This window comes from Stenella coeruleoalba (assembly GCF_951394435.1).
Source record: "Stenella coeruleoalba genome assembly, chromosome: 20".
Taxonomy (NCBI): Eukaryota; Metazoa; Chordata; class Mammalia; order Artiodactyla; family Delphinidae; genus Stenella; species Stenella coeruleoalba.
The window spans coordinates 6,857,452-6,870,382 of NC_137166.1; the positions used below are offsets into that span (position 1 = coordinate 6,857,452).

Sequence of the window (12,931 nt, forward strand, 5' to 3'; positions counted from 1 at the left end):
ATGGGTGGAAGATGATGAACGGGTAGATGGACGGATGGATGGATGGGTGATGACATGATGAATGCATGGATGGATAGATGAACAGATGTTTAAAGTAAGGATACCGAGCGGAACTTCTCCAGCAGCCCTGAAATCAGCATCTAGGTGTAAGTTCCCCACATTCTAGAAAAAGCCAGGAAAGAGAAGCCCAGACCCCAAGGCTTATTAAATGTGCCTGCAAAGGTTCTGCTCTCCCCATTTATCATCCCAGCGCCAACAAAAGATGGGGGTGGGATGAGAAGGGAGAGAAAAGGAGAAACTTCCCTTCCCAGGTCCCAGGCTCAGCCCTGTCCTGCACCCATCCCCAGGTAAGGCAGGTGCCGCTGATATTCACGTGGCACCTGCCTGATGTAGGGGCAAGAGAACTGGCAAGAGGTGAGCATTGCAGGGAGGCGTGAGTTCTGGGAATCACATGGACACCAGGAAGGAAGCAGGGCCTGAGACACTTTCCTAGTATCATCCCACCCGAAAGCGCTGGCCCCAGGGTGAGGAGCCCTTTCCCCCGACCCCCAGGGAGCAGTGGGAGGTGGGAGATGGACCACAAGGGGAGCGAGCTGCAGGGGAACACGCCGTGGGGACCCTCACCTCTGCCCCCATCCATACGGTTCCCCAAAAAGCACACGTTTGGGCGGCCTCTGAACACCCCTGTGGACAAAAGCATGATGCCTGCCATTCAGAAAACAAACAATGCTGCCCGCCATCAAGCCATCAGCCACTATAGCCCTCCCATCCCGAAGGTGCGCCCTGAAGGGAATTCAGGATGGAAAAATACAGGACACTGGCCCTAGAGAGTTAAGATGACTATCAAAGGAATCATTTCAATGAGCCAGACTCTTGCACCATCCCATACACAGAGAGACACTAAGATCATTAACTTGAGATGTCTGGTTTTTGTGGTGAGCAGTAATCTTTTGTAAGTCTTTCTACAGCATTTGTTTTTTTCCCAGCAAAAACTCCTATATATCGAGGTTCTTCCCTTACCTCTTTGGAACAGTCCCTCAGAGCCAGCTGAGAGGCTGCCTTCCTGGGCTACAGTCCTCAGAAATGTCCTCGAATGAAACATAATCCTCAACTTTTAGGTTGTACTTTTTCTTTTTTTTTTAAGTCAACACCCCTGGTCACTTCTCTGATGGCCAGCCAGGAGAAGCAGCAATGACCAGACAAGGGCAAGGACACCAGTGGTCCCTTCTCCACCTTCGCCCCGCACAGGAGACAGGGACTCAGAAAAGGGAAAAGGCATGAAATGAACGTGAAATTGGACGGGAGGCTAACGTTCTCAACTAGCCTGGGCATTTTGCTACTGAAAGTGTCTTTAAGAAACTGGAAAGAAAGATTTCAGAGAACAAGGTTTAGCGACAAAGAACACACCATGTTACATGTGTGCTCCATACGTGAGCAGTGGGCCAGCTTCCCTTGCTGGACCGCCCTGAGGATCACAGGTGCTCAGCTCGGCAGAGCGCCTGGCACGAGGAGGTCTCCGGAAATCGTTGAATGAAGGGACATTAAAAACGAAACAATGGAGCTAGGAGTGCGGGGGTGGGAGGGGTCAGTAGAGGGAGCCTACAAGCCCGCCTCCCTTGGCCGCCACTGTGGGGAACGGCCACAGCCTGAGCTGTTTTACACCAAGACATCTCCCAGACTGCAAGACAGGAGCGTGTCTGGGTGACAGGCTTGCGGGCAGGATGGACCTTCTCCCGGACCGTGCTCTGGGGCACAGGCCCGCAGGGTTCAGGGCTGTTCTTCCTGCAGAGCCTTCCCTGCCCGGGGGTCTCCAGCAGCTGCAACACGTGCTGCTGGAAGCCGGGGGGAGGGGGGGGGTCTCCATGGCAACACTGACGTCATGGACCTGGAGTCCCTGAACGCTGCCTCCGCCCCCCACCAGGGCCTGGTGCAGCCGTAGCCTCACTCAGCAGCGGCGGGGACCTCAGGGGCGTTGGAGCTGCCACCCTGCCCTCCGCTGGCTCTCGTCCTGGCCACCAGAAGCAGACAGCTGTGAACCGGGCCAGCCAGGTCTCACCTGCTAGCCACCTTCCTGATGCCCCTTTGTCCTCAAAGCACTCTCAGCTGGCTGCTAGCTCAAGAGACCTTACTTCCTGTTTCATTAACAGGAAGCCCCGGAGAAAGCACATCTTAATACAATGTGGGAGGTGAGGTGCTGGCCTCAGCCCCCAAATGCTAACCGTGCCTGAGGACTGAGACCTAAGGGCCTTGCCCGTCTGTCCCGCTGCACACTCCTCCTCTCCGTCCTGGCAGTCTGCCCCCCCAAGTGCCAGGCACTGCCTCAGGGCCTCCACCCTTGCTTCCCTCTGCTTGGAAGGCTGTTCCCTCCTCCATCTCCCCTCGGGGCGGGTCATTCCCGGCTCCTTCTCCAGGTCAGCTCTGTGCTGCCCTGGGCGGCACTCCCTCCAGCCTGTACTTCCTTTCAGCTCAATAGATACACCGCCTTGATGGAAAATATCTGTGGGATTAGTCTAATGGTCGCCTCCTCCCTCAGGCTGTATGTGGTGGAGGACAGGGTTTACTGTATTCAGTCCTGAGTCCCCAGTGTGCCTGGCACACAGTAGGTACTCAATACATTAAAAAAGAAAAAAAAAAAAAACAGGCTTACTGAGATATATTTCACATACAATCCACCCAAGTAACATGTACAATTCCATGTTTTTTTAGCATATTTACAGAGCCGTGCAGACATCACCAGAGTCGGTTTTAGAACATGTTCATCACCAAAAAGAAACCTCTGCCCTTTAGCTGTCACCTCCTGGTCCCCTGACCCCTCGGCCCTAAGCAACCATTAGTTGACTTTCTGCCTCCAGAGAGTTCCCCGCGCTGGACACTCGCTCAGACAACTGGAACGTTAAAGCATGTGGACCTTGGCTTCTTTCAGTTATCAGTGCTTTCAAGGTTCAGTGTATATATTTTTGCTCAGTGAATGAATGAATGGGTGATTGAATGAATGAAAGGCTACGGGAAGCAAAGGAAAGGTGCTCTCCTGGTGGGATGATGGGCAGTGGAGGATGGTCCTGGGTCTGTCATGGGATCCACATCTAAGAAGGGACAGACTCTGCAGGAGACTATGGCCTGGCTGCCCCAGAGACACACTTGCTTGTCTCAACATCAAGATTCCAGTCTCACTGTCCAACCCCTGATGGTGGATGTAGGTCAGATGCCCACTGCCCCTTGGTCCATCGGCAGAGCTCCTTTCCTGTCTTCACATCGGAGTTTTTCATTCATTCGTTCGTTTATGCCACCGAAATGCACGGTTATGATCTATAAGTCTTTCTCTTGTAAATGAATATGTTTCTTTAAAAAAAAATCAAAATAGACAGATGCTTGCTTTGCAGGGTGACTTGAGGCCAGACCCTCAAACCTGGCAGCTCTGGACATCAGTTCTGCAGGAAGCCCCCCGCAGGGCGTCCAGCCTTTCCTGTGTGGGGTCCCTCATGGGGGGCTCTGAAACAGAGGGAAGGAGGCAGGGCGCAACCTTTCAAAGAATAACATAGCCCGAGGACATGACATATTTGGTTCTAATCAGTTTAGGTCCAAGATGGCGGCCCACTTCCAGTGGACCTGGAGCCTCATTACGCGCTCATTGTGACACATCAGCTAAATGACACACCCACAGTTGCCATGACAGTTCCAAGGCGACCACAAAGGTCCACAAGTGGGTGACAGCCCAATTCCTGGAAATCTCCACCGTTTCCCCCAAAATAGCTGGAATACTCCTCCCACCCATTAGCCTATGAAATTACCCACCCCCATAAAAACTGACAATCCCATACCCTGGGACCACTCTCGCCTTATGAGATGGCCCACACTCTGTCCGCGGAGTGTGTTTCTCTCTAAATAAATGCACTTCTTATCTATCACTTTGTCTCTCACTGAATTCTTTCTGCGATGAGACATCAAGAACCTGAGCTTCATTAAGTCCTGAGACCAGGTGTGTGATCTCAGGTAAACAAACGTGGGTTCAAGTCCCAATCTGAGGGGACTTCCCTGGTGGTCCAGGCAAGACCCAACATCCCCAACGCAGGGGGCCCGGGTTCAATCCCTGGTCAGGGAACTAGATCCCACATGCTGCAACTAAGAGTTCACATGCTGCAATTAAAGATCCCACATGCCACAACTAAGACCCGACACAGCCAAACAAATACATAAATAAATATTTTAAAAAACAGTCCCAATCTGAGATGCACGGTTTCAGCTCTGCGGTGGCCTTGAAACTGAGCAGCACCCTGTGGGGCTCTCCCAGGTACAAGCCCTATCTGTGTCCCCTGTTTCTTGTTTGTAGGAAGTGGGCTTTATTCAGCCTCCTTGACCTTCTCTGAGTTCCAAAGGGCAGATCCAAACAGTTGCTAATCAGGGAAGGGAAGGAACACAGAAACAAGGGAGGAGCAGTCAAGAAACAATAGTGCAGGGGCTTCCCTGGTGGCGCAGTGGTTGAGAGTCCACCTGCTGATGCAGGGGACACGGGTTCCTGTCCCGGTCTGGGAAGAAGATCCCACATGCTGCGGAGCGGCTGGGCCCGTGAGCCATGGCCGCTGAGCCTGAGCGTCCGGAGCCTGTGCCCCGCAACGGGAGAGGCCACAACAGTGAGAGGCCCGCATACCGCAAAAAAAAAGAGAAAGAAACAATAGTGCAGCCTTGTGGCAGGGTCCTCCTCAAGGAATGTACATAACAGTATCTTTGAGTTCTTCTGCAGGAACTTAGGCCCCATCCAGGTGGAGGATGGTAACTACTTCAGGCTGAGCTCAACATTCCTGAAGCACCGCCCTGTTACCTCACCAACAACCAATCAGACAAAAGTCACACACCCTGCAGCCCTCACACCAAATTTTGCCTATTAAAAACGTCCCCCCCCATGGACTTCCCTGGTGGCGCAGTGGTTAGGAATCCCCCTGCCAATGCAGGGGACATGGGTTCTAAGCCCTGGTCCAAGAAGATCCCACATACCATGGAGCTACTCTCCCCAGCTAGAGGAAGCCCACACAGAGCAACAAAGACCAAACACAGCCAAAAATAATAAATAAATAAATTTAGAAAAAAAAACTTCTCTCCCCAGACCATACGGAATTTCGTTTTCTTTTTTTTTTTTCTTTAATATTTACTCATTTATTTGCCTGCGCCGGGTCTTAGTTGCGGCACGTGAGATCTTTAGTTGCGGCATGTGGGCTCTTATTTGCAGCATGAGAGATCTAGTTCCCCGACCAGGGATCGAACCCATGTCCCCTGCATTGGGAGCATGGAGTCTTAACCACCTGAGTACCAGGGAAGTCCCAGGATTTCAGGGGTTTTGACCACGAGCCACCCGTCCTCCTTGCTTGGCCCTGCGCTAAACTTTTCTCTGCTCCAGACTCCACCGTTTGGGTTTGTTTGCCCTCACTGTCCATCGGGCACGTGAACCTGTAACAGCCTCTCAATTCACACCATCTCAGTAAAAACCATTTATGGGTAAGTGCTGGCTCCAGTCCTTCCCCTTGCTGCTCTCCCCACTTCCCACCGAGCTGCCACTGCCCCTGCTCCTGGTTTATGGAAATTCTGGAACCATGCTGTCCACACAAGAGCCACTGGCCACATACGGCTGCTACTGGGCACTTGAACATGATGGGTCCTGACTGAGATGCCCCGGAAGGGCAAATTACACACTGGGTTTCAAAGACTTCGTATTAAAAAACAAAAAAAAAAGAATGTAAAATATCTCAATAATTTTTTTCCAATAATTTTTATATTGATTGCAGGTTGAAATGTTTGGGCATGTTAGGGTAAGAGATATATATTACTAAAATGAATGTGGCCTGTGTTTCCTTTAACTTTTAAAAATGTGTCTACGAGAACACTTTACATGTGTGGCTTGTGTTCTATTTCTCTAGGACACCACTAGTCTTGAACGGCCGTCCACCAGGGGACACAGCCCCCAACCCCATGGCCATGGTGGACACCGCCGGAACTCCAGGCCTGTGAGGGGCTTAAGATGCATCGCTGCTACCCACAAAAAACCCCACCTCCCACCCCAGCAAAACCCCTGTAGCCAGTGGGTGGGGGAAGCCCCAGACAGGAGCTGCTGTTGAGACCAAGCAGGACCCTGTGGGGCTCCTGGACACAGAAGCCTTTCTGTGTCCCCTGTTTCTTGTTTGTAGGTCAAGGGATACACATAACAACATCTTTGAGCTCTTTACAGAACGAAAACCCCTAACAAATGGAAGATGCTAGCATTCTTCATTCCGGAGAAGATCACAGTTTGATAACCTCGAGAAGCTCATCAAGAGACCATCTGAGGCCAGATCAAAGGAACCAGAAAAGCTCATTGGGAGCTTTTCTGAGACCAGATTAAAGGAGCGCAGGCCCTGCGCACACCTTGATCCTTATCAGCAACTCTGCCCTTGAACCACTGCTCTAAAACTCCTCACCAAATCCTCCCAGGTTGGGACACACAGTTTTTCAGGGCACGAGCTCACTGTATCCCCCTTTGCCTGGCAAAGCAATAAAGCTCTTCTTTTCTACTTCATCCAAAACTGTCTCTGAGATTCGATTCGGCACCGGCTGCACAGAGGCAGAGTTTTCGGCAACACTGTGAGGGGTAAGTTGTGCCCAGCAAGCTGCTAAGATTCCAGAACCCCATTACTTGAACCTCCCTTCCCACTGGATCTGACAGCCCCTTCCCCTCCCTGGCAAATCAGAGAGAAGGCGCCGCCCGGTGTTTTAGGGGTGTTCAGATCCTCATCCCTACCTTTACGTCAGAGGAAATACAGCCAGGACCTCTGTCACCAGGAGCTTGGTGGAGACCTTCCAGCCCGTCCTCGGCCTCCTGCTTCTTTGATGACCACAAGTGCTCTGGGGAAGGTTTCATTTCTAGAGGTGACTCTGAAAGGCAGGTTTCAATACACTGATCAGGGAGCAGGTGGATTTCATCTCCCTGACAAATCTGGGAGAGGCTAGCCCAGGCTTGCCTTATTCAGCATTACCGCGGAACAGGAGGGAAAAGTCAGCCTTAAGGTTTTCAAGGCCGCATCCAAGTCTGGATAGAGTACACTGAAAAATAAAGCTAAGTCACCTATCCTGCCATGTACAGCTGTGCAGGTTGGGCACTGTACAAGGGTGCCGCATTTAGAAGTTTGTATGTTTATTACATAAACTTGAATATTTACTACGACAAATTTCCAGCAGGTGGCAGTAGAGTGTTTTGAGGAGGCGACACAACCATTCACCAAGAGGCTTCGCAAGGACGGACAAGTATGGCTGTGATAGGAGATGTCATGGTGGCATTGGCACCCCTTATGCTCCCCAGCCCAGACACAGCAGAGAGAAGCAGCAGCCACCTTGTCATTTAAAAAATTCTGTTTTGATGCCACTTAAGAAAAAACGGATGCAAAATTCAAATTAAACAAACCACTTTAAAGTGGCATTTCAAACATTCACAATGTTGCACAATCACCACCTCTATCTAGCTCCAAACATTTTTCATCACTGTGGGGCTGCACCCCGCAGGCCTATAAGGCCTGCACTTGCCCAGCTTTAAGACGGAAGAAAGAGCCCAGAGTCGGCAACAGAGACATCAAAGGTTTAATGGATGGGGGAGCTTCCACGTCTGAAGCTAGGTCCTGGAGCAACACCCCACCGTATGTGGCTCCTGGTGGGTAGGACATGGTGGCAGGCTTCGCTCCTGAGGGCCAGGGGAGGTTACCAGTTATAGGGGATATGACCTCAGGTGGGCTCATTAGTTACCAGGGAAACCAGCAGAGGGACACGAGGCGATGCCCCTCACCGGTCCTTTGATAAGAACAATCACCAGCTGGGGCCCCCGGGGCAAGTACACACAGGAAGGTCAGTCAGGTGAGTAGGACGTAGGGGAAGCAGGCCCTGGTCGGGCAGGGGTTGGAAGAGAGCAACAGAACAGCCACCTTGAGTGGCCTGACCATACACTCAACCCCAAATAAAACCCCATAGCCATGAAGCAGTCACTCCCCAGCCACTGGTAAACACCAATCTGCTTTCTCCCTATACCGATTTGCCTATTCTATTATTTCATATAAATGGAATCATACAGTATGTGGTCTTTTGTGTCTGGCTTATTTAACTCAGCATAAGGTTCTGAAGATTCATCCACGTTGGCGCATGTATCAGTGCTTTGTTCCTTTTCACGGATGGACAGGAGTCCATTGTCTATATACCATGTTTATTTATCCGTTCATCTACGGATGGGCATTTGGATTGTGTCCACCTGCTGCCACTCTTATAAAGTTGATGTGGGGCTTTCTCTGGTGGTCCAGAGGTTAAGACTCCACGCATCCAATGCAGAGGGCGTGGGTTTGATCTCTACTCAGGGGAACTAAGATCCCACATGCTGTGTGGCCAAAAAAAAAAAAAAAAAGTTGACATGTAATGAACACAGTAAATTACACGAATCGCACCCCAGAAGATTCCCTCCTACCTTCCTCATCAATAACAACCCCTGGGCTTCCCTGGTGGCACAGCGGTTGAGAGTCCGCCTGCCGATGCAGGGGACGCGGGTTCGTGCCCCGGTCCGGGAGGATCCCACATGCCGCGGAGCTGCTGGGCCCGTGAGCCATGGCCGCTGAGCCTGCGCGTCCGGAGCCTGTTCCTCCGCAACGGGAGAGGCCACAACGGTGAGAGGCCGTGTACCGCAACAAAAATAAAAAATAACAACCCCTCTTATCTCTTGCAGAGATAACCACTACTGTGACCTCTATAACCACAGATAACTTGTGCTTCTTCATGAACTTTATACAAATGGAATCACACAGCAAACCCTCATTTGTGTCTGGCTCCTTTCACACAGCGTAACGTCTGTCCAATTCGTTCACGCCATTGTGTGCATCCGTTGTATCTTTTTCTCTTTTTCTGCAGAATCCTCTCATATGGACATGTCACCATGTATTTATTCTTCCTCCTGTTGACGGAGGCATTTGCGTCGTCCGCTGTATGTCTGTTCCACAGTTAGTTTATTCATTCTCCTGTTAGTGGACATTTGGGCTGTTTCCACTTTGGGCTATTATGAATAACACTGCTATAAACATTCTTGTTTGTGTCTTCGGTGGACACATGAGCTCAGCTCTCTCAGGCGTCTACCCAGGAGCAGAGCTGCATGGTCACGGGGTCAGCAGATGTTTAGCTTTAGTAGATATGCTTCCCAAAGCGGTAGAACCAATTTCTACTCCTGCCAGCAAAGTCTGAGAGCTTCTGTCAGCCGCCACTCCCACCTCTGAAAACGGGTGCAAGCTGATTCTGGGGGCCCCTGTCGCCGAGCTCTTCCAGCTCGGCTGGGAGGCACTTGTGTTGCTGAGGTTGGGACAGGAATACCCGGTAACCTGGTATCCTTGGGAGGGATTTCCCAGCCTGTCGTGGAGATGCTCCCCTCCATCCTGTCCCTCTGTCCCCTGGCACAGTCAGTCACTGTCTTAGTTTGGGCTTCCCCAGAAGCAGGCTCTGCGATAACTATTCCAGCAAAGGTAGCTTATTTGGGAAGTGGTCCCAGGAACCATGAATGGAACCATGGGAAAGTGAGAGGAGAAGGGCAGGAAGTCCTAACAAGCAAGTCAGCCCAGGGGGCAGCTGGAGATTAATCCCAGGGAAGGACTCCAGGAATCAAGGAAGAAAAGGAGCCTTGGAGGTCTCCGCGCCCACCAGGAGCCAGAGAGCAGGGGCATTTGCACACCAGCTCCCCCTGCCACGAGGGCTGCTGCCAGGCAGAGGTGCAATTCTGGGCCTCACAGAGCCTCAGGGAATAAGCCAAGAAGCCGAACTTTACCCTTCACTCCTTGCTGGCCCTCCTTCCATACCTATCACCACGTTCTACAGTTTTACTCCTAAGCTTCTCTTGAATTTGTTTCTCCACGTGGTCCAAGCCACAGCCTCAGCCCCATCCACTCACCAGTCAGCAGTGGAGAGATCTTCCCGTAATGCCTGGGTCATAAGGTTGCTTTGATCCCCAGCTCCCTGCGTGACCTTGACCAAGAGACCCAGCCTGTTCTGGCCTCCACTTCCCCATCGGTCAAGAGGGATCATGTTAGCACCTGCCTCATAGGCCTGCCAGGAGGAGTAAATGAGTTCAGACCTATAAAACCCTGTTACCATGCCTGGCGTGTAGTAGGTGCTGTATACATGCTTTGTCAGCAAATGGATAAGATCATTGCAACGTCCTTACAATCATTCATAGCCCTCGGGGTAAATCCCAGAGTTCGATCAATAAATACGACTAACGAGACACTGGCTGGTCTCACCCCACGCCTGCTCCCCCTGTGATATGCTGAGTGGTGGCCCCAGAAGGTACCTTCACCCGGAACCAGTGACCAGGAATTCATATGGAAAAAGAGTCTTCTTCATAGATCACGTAATCATGCTAAGGATCTGGCCATGAGATCATCCTGGATCATCCAGGTGGGCCCTAAATCCAATGTCAAATGTCCTTACGATAGAAAGGCAGAGGAAAGTGTGAGCTGGAGAAGAGGAGGAACCACATGAAACAGAGGCAGAGATGGGAGTGATGCAGCCGCCAGTCAGGAACGCCGGTAGCCACCAGAAGCCGGAAGGGAGAAAGAAATGTTTCTCCTCTACAGTCTTCAGAGGGAGCAGTGGAAGCGTGAAGTCCTAACCACTGGACCACCAGGGAATTCCCCCTGCCGACCTCTCGATTTGGGACTTCTGGTCTCCAGAAACAGAATACATTTCTGTGTTTTCAGCCACCGGGTTTGTGGCACTTTTTGTGGCAGCCCTGGAAAACGGATGCACTCTGTGTTTTAGGGCCGCCGTGAAAAAGCACCACAAACTGGGGGGCTTAAAATAACAGAAGTGTATTCTTTCACAGTTCTGGGGGCCAGAAAACCAAATTCAAGGTGTTGGCAGGGTTGGTTTTTTCTGAGGGCTGTGAGGGAGAGTCTGTTCCCTGCCTCTCTGCTGGCTTCTGGTGGCTTACTAGCCATCTTTGGTGTGTAAGAGGCATCATTCTCGTCGCTGCCCTCATCTTCACATGGCCTTCTGCCTGTGTGCCTGTCTCTTCAGATCAATTTCCTGCTGTGCATGTCTGCTTCTGTGACCAAATTTCCCCTTTTTACAAGGACACCAGCCATACTGGATTAGGGCCCACTCCAATGACCTCATTTTAACTTGAATACTCTGTAAAGACTTTATTTCCAAATAAGGCCACACTCTCAGGTACTAAGAACTTCAACATCTCTCTTTTAAGAGACACAATTCAACTCCAACGATAACAGCCACTGCCCCGCCCCCATGCCCACCATGCTTTCCATCTGCAGGTCCCAACACAGATCCCGCTCCGGTCTGTCGCCACGTCTTTGCACACCCCCCTTTCCTCTCTGATGATGTGACGAACGTCCTCATTCTTCACTGTCAACAATACCACCTCCTCCAGGAAGCGCCGCCCCCCGCCCCGACTTCCAAAGCCTGGGTTAGCTGCCACCCTCCATGCCCACCATAGCTTCCTGTCATGGCATCTGTCACACAATATCAGGGCTGCCTGATTGCCAGCATGTGCCAGGTCACTGGGGCCCTGGATGGCGAGGGCCATGTCTCCTGCTTCTTCTAGCATGTTTTCTAGAACGTGCTAGCACCTGCTAGAAACAGGTGTTCAATAAGGAATAGTTGAATGCATGAATGAATGAGGCCTGGCCCTTTTCCAAGGCTCTCTGATCCCTTTCCCGGCTGGCCTTTAGAGAAACTTCTAGCAGTCTGTCAGACACAAATGACAACCAGGTTCCCACGTGGTACAACTCCAGGGAGTACCATTTACACTGTAGTCTAAGTGACGGGAGGATAGCTCATTCTAAAGTAGGCACTGTTTGAGTGTGGCAACCTGGAGAATTGCATCAGGCTGGCCTGCGGACCACAGAGCTCAGATCCCACTAACCCAGTGGCCACTCTCTTGGGAGTGCTTCTCCCTGCCCCCATTTCAGGATCTACCCTGAAATTTCCTGATGAACTTCCCTCCCCAGCTCAAGGACCTAGCGCTCCACTGGGTTCTCACTGGGCCCCTCACCATCAGCTGTGGGGGGAGGGGGGAGGGGGGAAGAGGGGGAGAGGGGGGAGTTGCACGTGTGTTACGGGAGGAACAGGTAGGGTCCTGGCCTGAAACAGAAGACCCACTCTGGTGGGTTCTGTAAAGTCAGTGAGGAAGGGCTAGCTCTGGAGGGGCGGTGCTGGCTAGGTAATTGACAAGGGACGCTGAGGTCCCGGAACATACACCAGGGGCTCTTACCACGTGCAGGTCGGCAGGGTGAGTGGAAGACGCGGTGTAACTCAGTTTCTGTAGGAGGAGGGCAAGCTGGTGACCTTCTGGTCCAGAGGGTGGGCGGGGTTAAGGAAAGTGAGGCACTGGATGGGCCGGGTTAAGGAAAGTGAGGCACGTGGGGTGGGCGGGGTTAAAGGGAGTGAGGCACGTGGGTGGGCGGGGTTAAGGGACGTGAGGCAAGGCATGTGGTGGGCGGGGCTAAGAAATGTGAGGCACCTGAAGCTGGCAGCCTGCAGTTCCTTCCAGGCCAAGACTGGCGTGGGGGGGGGGGGGGGTACCTGAGCTCACAGAGGGAGGCCGATTCTGCAAGAAAAGCATGGGGGAGGAAACGCCCTGATTCTCTCTTCCCGCATCCCTGCCTCTCTGCCAGGTAGCCAGCATTCTCCAGGCTCAGCCGGAGGAGCCCAGGTGACAGGGTGGGGAGGAGGGCTGAGGACAGGTGCCTGCAGGGTCCTACCTTTTCCATCTGGCAGTGATGAGCGCCTGCTGAGCCAGGCCCTCTGCTGGGTGGGAAGGATCAGAGACGGCAGGTTGCGGGGCCTCACAGCCCCGTGTCTCGGCCCGCAGCTGGCTGTCGTGAAGCCAGGGCCATCTGGCCTGAGGACCGGAGCTCCTGGAGCTCGCCCGCCAGCC

General features: G+C 52.2%; 1 protein-coding gene across 1 annotated transcript in view; it reads right to left on the reverse strand.

The window, feature by feature from the left end:
* The window catches only part of PLCG2 (phospholipase C gamma 2), a 191,861-nt gene extending 179,509 nt beyond the window's left edge, over positions 1-12,352 (reverse strand). Inside the window, exons 1-2 of the mRNA XM_079906383.1 lie at positions 12,266-12,352; positions 6,764-6,897 (exon numbers count right to left, since the gene is read on the reverse strand). The gene's annotated coding sequence lies outside the window, so the exon portion shown is untranslated. The remainder of the gene's footprint in view (positions 1-6,763; positions 6,898-12,265) is intronic.
* Positions 12,353-12,931: the final 579 nt, after the last annotated feature.